General features: G+C 43.6%; 1 protein-coding gene across 2 annotated transcripts in view; it reads right to left on the bottom strand.

Annotated features, from left to right (window-relative positions):
- The window catches only part of PLEKHN1 (pleckstrin homology domain containing N1), a 54,466-nt gene that overhangs the window by 34,317 nt on the left and 7,696 nt on the right, over nucleotides 1-12,453 (bottom strand). The gene's annotated exons all lie outside the window — the stretch shown is intronic.

Genomic DNA, 12,453 nt, shown 5'->3' with positions numbered 1-12,453 from the left:
CACATTCATTTTTGACCCACAGGTTACTCTGATCAAACAGGTTGGGGAGGTTTTTGAAGAGCCTGCAAAACCTGTTTATCCAGAACCGAGGGCAAAGATGCTTCTCATTGTACACCTTTCAGCTGTCGTCCATCTTCCCTGATCAGAAAGCAACAATACTGTACTCCCTTTCCCACCGTCAAATGCATGCAGTGAAGCTGAGTAAAAGCACCAACTAAAGTCCTAGCTTCAAAAAGGAAAAAGTGTTTTGCAGCCTGAAGGAGAGCGTGGGATCAAGTGGCAGGCAGATAGCACAATTCAGGCAGGGCAGGGCCCCGCTGAAGTTAGCCAGTCCTAATCCATATATGCCTGCTTTCTAATAACTGGTGCCAACAGAGACAGCTGCATGAGCCCCCTTGATAGATGAAGGCTCAGCAGTTATTAGCCAGACCAACATTGCCCTGGATGGTGCTTTGGTTAGCTCACTTCTCAGGAATGGGCCTTCACCTCTCTGCAACAGCCACTTCAGAGACCCGTCAACAGCTAGAGAGGAACCAGTTAACTGGTGACAAGGTGCTAATTACCCACAAGCCCTTTTTATCTTGGGTTTCTCTGACATTAGCTGGGCCTAATTGGATCAAGACATCGCAAAGCCTACTGACAGATACACCCTTTGGGCTGCAGGATTTGATGGTATGGCGAAGGATAAAACATCTATCTATGCCTTAGGACCTCCTAAGGTACGGAAGGTTGCTCAAGCAAGAATGCAAGATGCATGCGTTTTCTTTTGCTACTGGGTCAACTTCCATCAATGCTGAAGGCTGCTGGCCTTTGAGCATCACCAAGTGCTTCCAGACAGTTATTGCTTTTAGGCTGGATTCAATCCCTCCCAATCAGGAAAGTGATGAGGAAGTGTGGGATAACATTTGCTTTATGTAGTGTTGTCTAACCTCCGCACAAACAAATGGGAATGAATTCTCAATAAATAGTCTGTGTTCTCTAACCTCCTTGAAGACTTTGTGCAAGCAAACCAGGATAAATCCTCAACAAACACGTCTAGATGTGGAGCCAGAGATTCTCCTCATACAACTGGAAGCTTTCTAAGGGTCAGCTCACATGTTACTAGGTGGCTGCAAGCATCTCTTAATTTCAAGGGCCTTGCTCCTCGCACAAGCTGCCAGGGAGGTGCTTCTTGTACTAAGTGGTAAGAGAATTTGCACAAGTTCAGAGATGCACTTTATTATCACCTCTCATGCTCCAAGCACAAATTCCAACACTGAATTTGGAGGCTAAATTAAGGCCCATATGCTACTTGTTCACTGAAGAAACCTGGTGTCGCTTTGGAATTGTAAGAAACCAAAAGATCAGTGCCTTTATGAATCAGTGGTTAAAACCAGTGCACCTTTGAAAGGATCACTCCACCATCTTGATTCAAATGTCATCCAACTGTGGTCCAAACACAGATGAAAATCTGCTCCTTGACCTCAGGAGCAATGATGCAAAAAACTGGTTACAATATCTTAAGCGGTGTCCAAATGCACAGCAAACAAAGATATATAGTATTTCCAAAATACTGTATACAGTAGATGAAAGCCAGAAGCTTATGCATCTCTGCTACACCAAGTCCCCACTGATTCATAATTTACATTTACCACTGACGTGGGTGGTAGGACTCAAAGCAAAAACAAATAGTGCAATCCTGTGCATATTTACTTGGAAGTAAGACCCAGGGTCAGGACTGCTGCATACTTGAGAGTCTACTGGGCTTCCTTAGTAGAGGTTACCGGTACTTAGCTGTGGCTCCTCTGATCAGCACCAGGCAACTACCTTTTATATGTCCTGAAATGCCCTAAAGCTCATGAAAGGGATTGTGGGAAATTTAAAATGGTGACCAGTCAACAGTGAGAGTGGTGGGTGGCAGGATTTGAAGAAAGGCTTGGGACAGCATCAGCGGTAGGCTTTGCCAGACACTGAGGCCTGGCAGCTGCCCCAAAGCCATTCAAATTATAAAAGTTAGAAGTAATGTGTGAATATTTTTGCTTGTTTCTAGTCACGGGTCCAAGAGGGTTGTTGTTGTTGTTTTAAATTCTGCTGCTTTCCCTGGGAATTTCTGTCAATCTGCAGAAAACCCACTGGCATTTGTTCCTATTCAGCAGTAAACAGCGGGTTTTCCCAGGGAAAGCGGTGGGAAGACAGAAAAACCTCCTGGTTTTTTAAAGACCACAGAAGTGGTTGCTGAAAGGATTGCAAGCTTTGGAATCACACTGAATGCTTCTCCAGGAATATCTGCCCTTATAACCAGAGCGAGAGAGAGTTAGTTAGCTACCTTCCCATTCTGGCATTAGTACAAGCTGTCCTGTGGGGGACAGATTAGAATCTACAGGGCATCAGTGAGCATGTATCTGGAGATGCGAACTGCTAAGCGACAATTAACGATTTCACCGAGGGGCAATTAAAGTGAGGAGAAAGAGATTAAATATTTGCTGCTGGGTTATTGATCACCTGCCAACTCTGAGATAGATAAAAGGGGGGGAAATGCAAGCCAGTCAGGACAAAGCTGTTGTGAACACAAAGGCTCAACTGGCAGGGAGGTTTTCCCAGATAAAAGAGATATTGGGGCAACCGCCACCAACTGCAATTTTGAGGAACTGTTTGGTTGTAGGAAACCGAGCTTCAAATCTTTGCTGAGTCTCAAAAGTTCACTCAAGGCTCATCCACACTTACCTTTGCTTTGCACTTTCTAGGCATTTTTTGTTTTGTTTTGGTCCTGGCGTTTTCTCCAGGGAAAACCACATTTTACCGCTAAATCAGAGCAAACGGCAATTGGTTTTCCATGGATTGCTGTTTGCTCCAATTGAGAGGTAAAACGTGGCCCTTCCTGGGGGAAGTGCCAGGACAAAAATAGAAGCTCAAACACGGACCTGGAAAGCCCAGACCTGTGTCTAGAAATGTGGCACAAAATGAAGCTCTCAGTCAGCTTAGGTGAGTCTTCCACTCTCACCCTAAGCTATCTCAGAGCATGGTGCTATCCATATATTCCAGGAAAGGGAGGAGAAAAACATGAAGGAGCAAATCCAGAACCACAGAATTGTAGAGTTGGAAGGCACCCCAGGGGTCATCTAGTCCAACCCCCTACAATGCAAGGAATCTCAACAAAAGAGATTCTAATACACTGAACAGCAGCTAAACAGACATATCTATAACAGGGATAGGGAACCCTTTTCACACTAAGAGCCACATTCCCCTCTGGGCAACCTTTTGGGGGCAACATGCAAGTGGTGGGAGGGGTCAGAGGCAAAAGTGGGTGGAGCAATGAATGCAAATTTCACCTTTGTGCAGTTTCCATGCACATTCACACAACCCTCTCTATCACCCATCCAGGCATGCAAGATGCATGATCAGAGTTCAAGGGTGCATTGCAGCCAGGCAAAAACACTCAGGGAGAGTGCAAAGCAAGGCCAGTGAGGGATGCGACCCAGGGAGAGCCTGGGTAAAGTCCCAAGGGACGGATAGAGAAGGTAGGAAGGCTACATTTGAACTCTGGGAATGAGGTACTCCATCCTTCATCTAGATGAATGGCCTAATTCTTACTGAGGTAACAGACTGGAGGTCAGGCTTCCCATGTCTGAACGCTGTTTGATACAGAAAAGTTCATCAAACACTGGAATGTCAGAGAAAATCTTGCACTGGGACCCTTCTTTCAAGGACTCATTTTCTGTGTGCAGGGAAATTATTATTGTGAAGGAAATCCCCCACTAGCATCCTGAAGTGGTACAGCTGAGACACAGGTTAACCACCCTAGGGGACATCTAATGTAGCTGATCTGCACTGTGAGAGTGAAACTCACCCTCTATTGACCCCTCAGTCGCTCAGCCCTCACAGACTTGAAATTCCACAGAGGAGAATGCAATGCGGTCCCCTCTCTCTGCAGAGAGCTGCGCTCTCCCCAGGGGTCTTTGCACTCTGAAAGCTCTCCTGCCACACGCACAGTGCACTTCATCCTAAAGATAAACAGTTATAGTAATGTCCATCTCCTCATCACAGAGGATGTGCTCTTCATTCGAGTATTTTCCATGGTTCAACACTGAAACAGAGGCATAGCACCCTGCAATCTGCACCACTTGCACAACCACCACTGGCATCCTATTGTCCTGTGCTGCGTTGTCCCCAGCCTTAAGGTTATAATTAGTATGTCTGATTATCCAAATTAAGAGCATTTGAGGAGCCCTGAAGAAACAGCCTGCTGAATCAGGCCAGTGGCCCATCTAGTCTGACAACGTGTTCTCAACGAGGCCAATCAGATGCAGGACCAGAGTGTAACAACACACTCTTCACTTGTGAGTCCTAGCTTACTGAGAGTCCTAGCATATTGCCTCTGAAAGTAGAGGCAGAATACAGCCACCGTGTCTAGTGGCAACAGATAGCCTTGTTCTCCATGTATTTCTCCAAGGCTGCATGTGCACCATACATTTAAAGCACACACACACACACTCAAAGAATCCCTCAAATAATTTGTCAAGGGTGCTGGGAACTATAGCTCTTTGAGGGGTAAACTACAGTTCCAAAGATTCTTTACAGGGGTATACATGCTTTAAATGTATGGTGCGTGCACAGACTATCCTCTTTTAAAGCCACCCAAATTGGTGGCCATCACTATTCTTGTGGCAGTGAATTCCATAGTTAAACTACACACTGCATAAAGAAGTACTTTCTTTTGCCTGTCCTGAATCTTCCAACATTCGGCTTCATTGGATGTCTGCTAAGTTCTAGCGTTGTATCAGTTACTGCTTTTCACACTGTGTCAAAGCTGCAGATGTTCGCTCGTCATGTGTAGGAGGGCTGATTACAGATCTACGGCTGTGACTTTCAGGACTCTCCCAAGTGATACCATTTGTACTTTTTTTCCTGTTTAAAAACGCCAAAACAATGCTGGGATGCACATAAGTTCCTGCTTCTATATCAGAACTGTGGCCTGAGGAGGCACAAACTTAACTTCAAAAGCAACAGCAACTGAGAACCATCTTATCATTTTAGGCTCTTGGTGGGCCCAGAGATCAGGGAAGAGCAAAGGCAGGCAAAGAATGGAATTTATTGCACATGCAAGCCTCAGATAGAAGCATTTAACCTAAAGTTTCTCAGTGCTTAATTATCAAGGGTAACCTTTCATTAGCACAGTCACAGGCTGATGTGTTCCACTTTCTCTGCTGTAGAAGAACAAAGCTGTCCAAAAGGGTCGGAACCCATAATTAGAACATCGTGTATACTCTGACGTTCAGATACATGTGGACACAAAAGTATACCGCAGTGTTTCTTCATTAAATCCACAATTCTGGGTTATATGTGGAGGCACATGTCTCCACTCGTATACCTGAAAAGATTTGTGTAACAGTATGAACAACTGGGCTTCTGTATGGTTCTGTCAAGGTCTCCTCTGAAGGCAAACAATTCTGCTGTGTCAGGAGTGACCAAATGCCCGCAATCACACCTGAAACAGAGCAGTTATCACATATCCGCAGTGAAGGCTGATTAGGAAGAGAAAAGGCCACTGCAGTAAATCACACAGAGACACAGCAAGTAACCTCTTCTGTTGGTGAATCCTTTTATAATTAATCACACATAATCCTATGCAAGTCTACTCAAAAGAAAATCCCACTGAGTTCAATGGGGCTTTGTAGCACTTAAGTGAGTATATAGGATTATAAACTGACATATTGTGGTATAGATGTTTTGGAGTCCAAAACATCTGCAGGGCAGCACTTTGCTGAAGGTACCATATACAGTGCTGGCAAAAGAAGTGAGAAAACATCTAGCTCTCTTTCAAGAGAATAACTTGGATTCATATTTTAAAATGGCCCCTTCCACCTGCTCCCACACACCCCAGCATGCTACTTATTTTGTGTGTTACTACAATCAGCCACACACCCAAATTTAATTAGATGCCCTTCTGGGCATTAAGTGGCAACCCAGATTTTCATCTTCCCCCACGTTCCCAGGCTTTCCAAGCCAATAGGAACTCACTCACTTTACGCAAACCACCAGCAACATCCTACTAACTCACTAAACCTGATTGCAGCTTCAGATTATGTCTCAATTGGAATAGCAGAAATCCGAGTAAGGATGGTTGGTGCAAATGGGTCTGTAAAGTTAAGTTCCTGGATTGGTGCATCCTAGAAGCTCCGTTGCCACATTTAAGCAGGCAACGGCAAGAACAGTGTGCCAATGAAAATGCAGGGGTGTCAGGTATTATTCCCGCAATGGGCTGGTATTTGCCCTTTAATGTCTCCTGTGTTCAAGAACTCCTGAGGTGTAGAATAATTACACTGGGCAAATCGCACAGATACTGTACAATCTGGTTCACATGGGATGATGAAATAATTGTGATTCATTCCAGAAATATCTTTTGCTTTGTCAGCCAGTTCTGCACGTCGTTTCTGCGTCTAGTTTCACAGTACAAATCCTTCATCCCCTGGAAGGCTCATTTTTGTTTTTGAATGATTCAACAGGCAAAAAGAATTGTGAACACTACTATAGGCAAGTAAGTGGCTTGGTATCACCGACATACTCAAGGATCGAGAGTGGCAGGGCCCTCCCCTCACAATCAGTCCAAGATATACTAACTATTAGAGGAGATAAAAAATGACATTTGTTTAAAATATTTGAATGTCTCAGGCTCAATCCCCAGCGCACCCAGGTAAGGCTGAGAAGGCACCCAGTCTAGCATCCCAGACAATTGTTGCCAGGTCAGGACCCATCGTCAGGTCAGGTCAGATCCACACAATACACATGGCATTCCCCAGAGAATACTGTAAAGTGTAATTTACCCCCTGCCCAGAACTACTGTTTCCAGCACCCTTAACAAACTACAGTTCCCAGGATTCTTTAGGGGAAGTCAAGCACTTGAAATGTGTTTAAAATGTATCGTGCAGAAGCGGCCTGGTTCAGTATACGGCAGCTGCCTATGTATCTTTACCAACTGGAACAGTCAAGGCAGCTTACAATATACAGTATACAAAAGTGAGAGATGGTAAGTGTTCTTTAAAAAAAAAATTGGTTCTGGAATTAAAATTCCAGACAAGCTGAAACCTCACACCAGTAAAAACACCAAGGAGTCTTATGGCACCTTAAAGACACTTCATAAATAAATTAGGACACCTACTTTCATGGATTCAAACGGTTTTGTCAGATGCTCAGACCACAAAAGCTTATGCCTTTGTTAAAAGGTGCCACAAAACTCGTTTTGAGACTTATGCAGTTAACCCTCTGGAAATCTTCTCATAATAGCACTATTTCCAGCAGTTTGCCTCACAAATGGGTAAATAAACAGAGGAAAGAGGGGGAATTCCAGTATCAGTTGAGATAATTTATCTTAATTTGCCTAATGCAAATTGAATGCAGCAATATATTATTCACACACACAGAGGCACCTTCACACTAGGTAGTGTCTTAACTGGTGAATCATAACACCATCAGTGGAAATCTGAGGTCATTTCCTGCTCCATCACTTATCAGGATAACCCAAGCAGGGGGTAAAGAAAGACAATAGCAAAGAGAAGACCGAAGGCATGTGGGAAACAGATCAATAACCTCAGGCTCTTAACATTAATGTGTGAAGGCAGGGATGGGGAACCTGTGTGGCCCTCCAGGTGTTGTTGGGCTGCAAAACAACCATCAGCCTCAGCCGGCAGAGCCAATGGTCAGCGACAATGGGAGAGATACTCCAGCAAAAATATTATTATTATTATTTGCTGTCCATCTGGAGGGTCACAGACTGGCCACTCCTGCCTTATCGCAGGGTATATAGTTCCCTAATTTAACTACATGCCATGTGAAGAAGCACTTTCTTTTGCCTGTCCTGAATCTTCCAGAATTCATCTACTAATAGGTTATACCCGACTAAGGCCCCATAACTCTTTAAACAGGCATTGCCCTTCCGTCCAAGAAGCCCGGGAACTGTGTTTTGTTAAGGGCACTGGGAGTTGTGAGGAAACCCCCTATCCCCCTCACAGAACTACAGTTCCCAGAGTGGTTTAACAATTGATCCCTCTTCCCATGTAACTCTGGGAATTGTAGCTCTGTGAGGGAAACAGGGGGTCTCCTCACAACTCTCAGCACACCATGGTTCTTGGGGAAGACATAATTACTTAAAGCGGTATAAGAGCACTTAAAATCTATTTTATTTATTTATTTATTTAATGTATGCACAACTCGAGTATATTAAAAAAAACACCCTCAAAGCTGTTTTCGAAGAGATAAACCAATAAAATCAAAGGGGAGGGAATCACAGGCATACTTTTAAAAACACAAAAGTTAAAACACTAAAACAGATTAAAATTACCTCATCGTACCAAAAATGTACAAAGTGCCAACCTCCTACATACACACACACACACACACACACACACACACACATATTAATGGAATATTATCAAGGGCCTTCAGGCATAAGACATTTGGCTGGTGGCCTAAATAGGAAGAAACCAGAGTTTGGGGTTTTTTCACTCCCTTCATCATCACTCAGCAGTATTTCCACCCCTCTGGGCTGTTTATATTTCTCACAGACACTCATTCATGCCCCCCCCCACTGCTCCAAGGGGAGGTTTTGATCATTTTGGGTTTCTCTCAGCACCTCACAAGAGAAGGAAAGAGAGGATTTTGAAACCCAGTTCCTAGCTGGGGGTTGATCGAGCAAGACTCGCACCGACATGTCTCGCTTTGCTCCGCCTCAGCTATAGGTGAGGCTAGTTAAAAATTAAACTCCCTCAGACCTTAGCTAGAACAGAGAATCCAGTGACTTATACTTTAATCACCACGGATGGCCGCCATGTCAACTTTGGACAAGCTATTACATCACAGGGGGGGGGCTGTGAATTAAGCGTCTCCTTGAACACATTAAAAAAAAAGTGTGGTGGAGATAATATTTGTTATCTAAACTTCTCTTCCTTCCTCATGGAGTCAATGTTGTTTTGGCTCCGGGGCATGCGCCACTGTGCTTGGGAAATGCAGCAAGACAGGAAGTGGTTGACATCGGTCAAGGCACCCAACTGCTATGGGCCCGAATTTCTGTCTTTGCCAAAGGTAATTCACTCTATCTTTTCTCTGCCTCAGGCACACACAATATCACATGGTATTAAGAACCCTGTCATCCTTTCACAATCTCACTGATAATATATATAACCCTCATATATGCAATTGTTTGTTACTGGTGGAGTTGCAGGCTTACTACAACTGCTGTAGCTAATGTGTGGCATGAGAGAGTTGACATGAGCACCAACATTAACTCCTCTGGTACAGCACAATCCTATCCATTTTTCTCCGGAAGCAAGTCCCACTATTTTCGAAGGCCTTGGGGCACCTCCAGACTGATATTTTATTACGGGTGCATTCTGCAATGTGTCCCCGATACAATAATAGGGCATCAGTAGTGGATTTATCCCAATTTATCAGTTGTTCTGCAACACTACAACATTATTGCTGTCTAAAGGGGCTATAGTACAACAGAAGTGTAATGAAAACAAAACTCATGCACAACATTTGTGGAGTTAAAAGTTACAGGATTTCAGCAGAAAATTACAGGAGTGGAAATGAAGCGCTATGCCTGCCCCCAAACCTTTTGCAGACAGAAGCAGTATTTAATGTGGGATAGTACTGCCCCAATAGCCTCATGAGCACAAATAATCATAAACAGAATAAAAAGGATGCCTGAATGAGCCTTTACGGGGTAAATGCACAGAAGATTGCAGCTATAGGCAATGTAAACAGACCATTTGACTCTTCATGGTACTCCATGTTAGTTATTCAAAATAAATTACCACCCTCCTCTGGGCCAAGTGTGGGTTTTCCTACAAGCATCTGGCTAGCCACCGTGAGAATAGGATGCTGGACTAGATAGGCTATTGGCATCATCCAGGAGGATCTTATGTTCTTAACGGTGTGCACATGCTTGTTTATGCGTGCATATGTGTGTAAGCAGCCTACAACAACCAGTCACAACACTCTACAGATTAAGGTTAAAGGATGCAAGGCAGAATCCTTAATGATCTCATAACAGTATTTAAAATACCGAGGTTCCTATTCGATGCACACTTATTTATTTTTATTTAATAACATTTATATATTGCTTAATAATTATAATAAACCATCTAAGCAGTGTGCATAAAATAATATAAAATATTCATAATATAGATAAAATCAAAATTTCAAAACAAGTAGACATATTAACATGGTCAAAATATAAATAAAGCCAACCAATTTCAAAACAACAAATGTACATGTCTGGGCAGGTTTGCCTAAACGTACGTTTTTAGCAGGCGTCAAACACAGTACGGTATGTTAATGCGCAAGGAGCTCCAAAGACTAGGTGCCCCCCATGCTGTATAATGAATATACAGTATACCCTGTAACATTTTACTGTACAGCATTTGTGGCTGTGTAAGCAGGCACCTATGGAATAAGGCAAGCCTTCAACTAAAGCTGCTCCTGAAGTGTTGAGAAGAGGTGGGTTATTGGTTTGTGGGTTTTCCTCTCTTCCCCCCCCCCTTTTATTATGTATTTTGTGCTTTTATCTTGTACTGTATTTTTAATGTCACAAACCACTCAGATCTATGGATGAAAGGCAGTGTACAAATTTAATAAATAAATAAAATAAACATAAATATTTCAAGAGCAGCACCTTGAATTTGGCCCAGTAACAAATTGGCAACCAGTGGAGATATTGAAACACGGGTGTAATATGCCAACAGGGTTTCTCACTCACTTTGAGAGCCAGTGTTGTATAGTAGTTGGGAGTGTTGGATCAGAACCTGAGAGACCACAGTTCAAATCCCTACTCAGTCATGAAACTCACTGGGCCTGTAGTTGTTTCTCAGCCTAACTTACCTCACAGAGTCGCTGTGAGGATAAAATGGAAGAGAGGCAGAACCACATACTGTATACCACCTTGAGCTCCTTGGAGGAAGGATGGGAATATAAATGCAATAAACAAACGTCCACTTCGAGCCCCACTTCCATCTGCATTATACATGCACCTCATTTAGAATGTTGTTGTGGAATTCCTGAGCAATCTACCGTATGTAAAGCTCTTTAAACTCTCTAAAGCACTATAGATGCTAATTATTCCATATAAATGCTACTCCTTTCCAAACATATAAGTGCATCCCCACACAGCAAATTGATGGGGCTTTCAGCTCAAGCCATCTCTTAGCTTGGGGTGGGTCTCACTCTCACCCCTTTGAAGATGTTGACTGTGGCCTACAAAACATGGAAATTAAAGACTCCAGGCAAAAGGCTACTTTATTGTGATGGCAGTGTCACCGTGTCACAGAAAGAAAGCACTTCAGTGGGGCAGGAAAGGAGGCTCGACACATCTGCCTCGTGCATGTACAAAAAGTAGTTCATCTAGTAGATTAACATCCACACCACATGTTTCAAGTGCATGATTTCCCCCAAAGAATGCTGGGAACCAAAGTTCATCTTTCACAGAGCTACAGTTCCCAGGACCTTTAATAAAATACATCACCCATTATTCTGTGGGGAGGAAGCCATGTTCTTTTGAATGTGCTCTAACTGCATGGAGTGGTTGTCTCTTGTGTGCATCTCACAGGGCCTAGCTCAATGTTTCCCTTAACAAAACAGACATTGGTAATATTTTTGCAAGTGCAGCGTTTACAGTCAAGGTGGAAAGAGAACATTAAGGGAGGACAAACAAAACTGCTCCCAGCACAAATCCGAGGGCGATGGAAAAGGTGGCAGTAAAATCTATTTGTGGGTTTGAGCCAACATTTCCAGAAGCCCTATCTGAGCCTGCCTTGGCTTCTTGGCCATTGCAGTAAAGTGATTTTTTTTGCAGGGGGTGGTGCTGCCACCAATACAGCTCCTTGGCCAAGGGCGCAAGGGACCCTAGGTATGTCTCATGCGGAGCCATCTGTGTGCATTACAGAATTACCAACTTTTGCACCCTGGGAAGGATGAATCAGGCTAATCCATCAACTAGCTTCCTGCTTTCTCAAAAGAACAGGGAGAGCAGCACAGTCCCTTCCTCCCCACCTTTTTGTAGTCATAACTCCAGATATACAGGTTGGTGACAGGGCTCTGTCACCATCTCCACCCAGGGAAATACAGCATGAGAACAAGCAAACATTCCTCAATGGAGAAGAGATCTGGGCTGCACACACACCTTTACACATTTAAATCACACCCTCAAATACTAGGAACTGCAGTTTGTTAAAGGTGCTGGGAATTGTAACTTTGTGAAGGTGAACTATGGTTCCCAGGATTGTTTCGTCTGGGTGAGGGGGGGTTTGCTTTAAATGTGACAAGGTATATATATACAGCCCTGATCCCCATTCTGAATTCTTGTTAAAAGAGGCTCAAGGCAGGGAAATATTGACTGTGGGCTGGCTAATTTGTCTTATTTTGTAATCACAGGTAATTAAAAGCTCTTGTGCGTCATGATGACAATAGCAAGCTCACTGGCTG

Source organism: Lacerta agilis, chromosome 8 (genome assembly GCF_009819535.1).
Source record: "Lacerta agilis isolate rLacAgi1 chromosome 8, rLacAgi1.pri, whole genome shotgun sequence".
In the NCBI taxonomy this organism is placed as follows: Eukaryota; Metazoa; Chordata; class Lepidosauria; order Squamata; family Lacertidae; genus Lacerta; species Lacerta agilis.
This window is presented reverse-complemented; position numbering and strand designations above follow the sequence as displayed.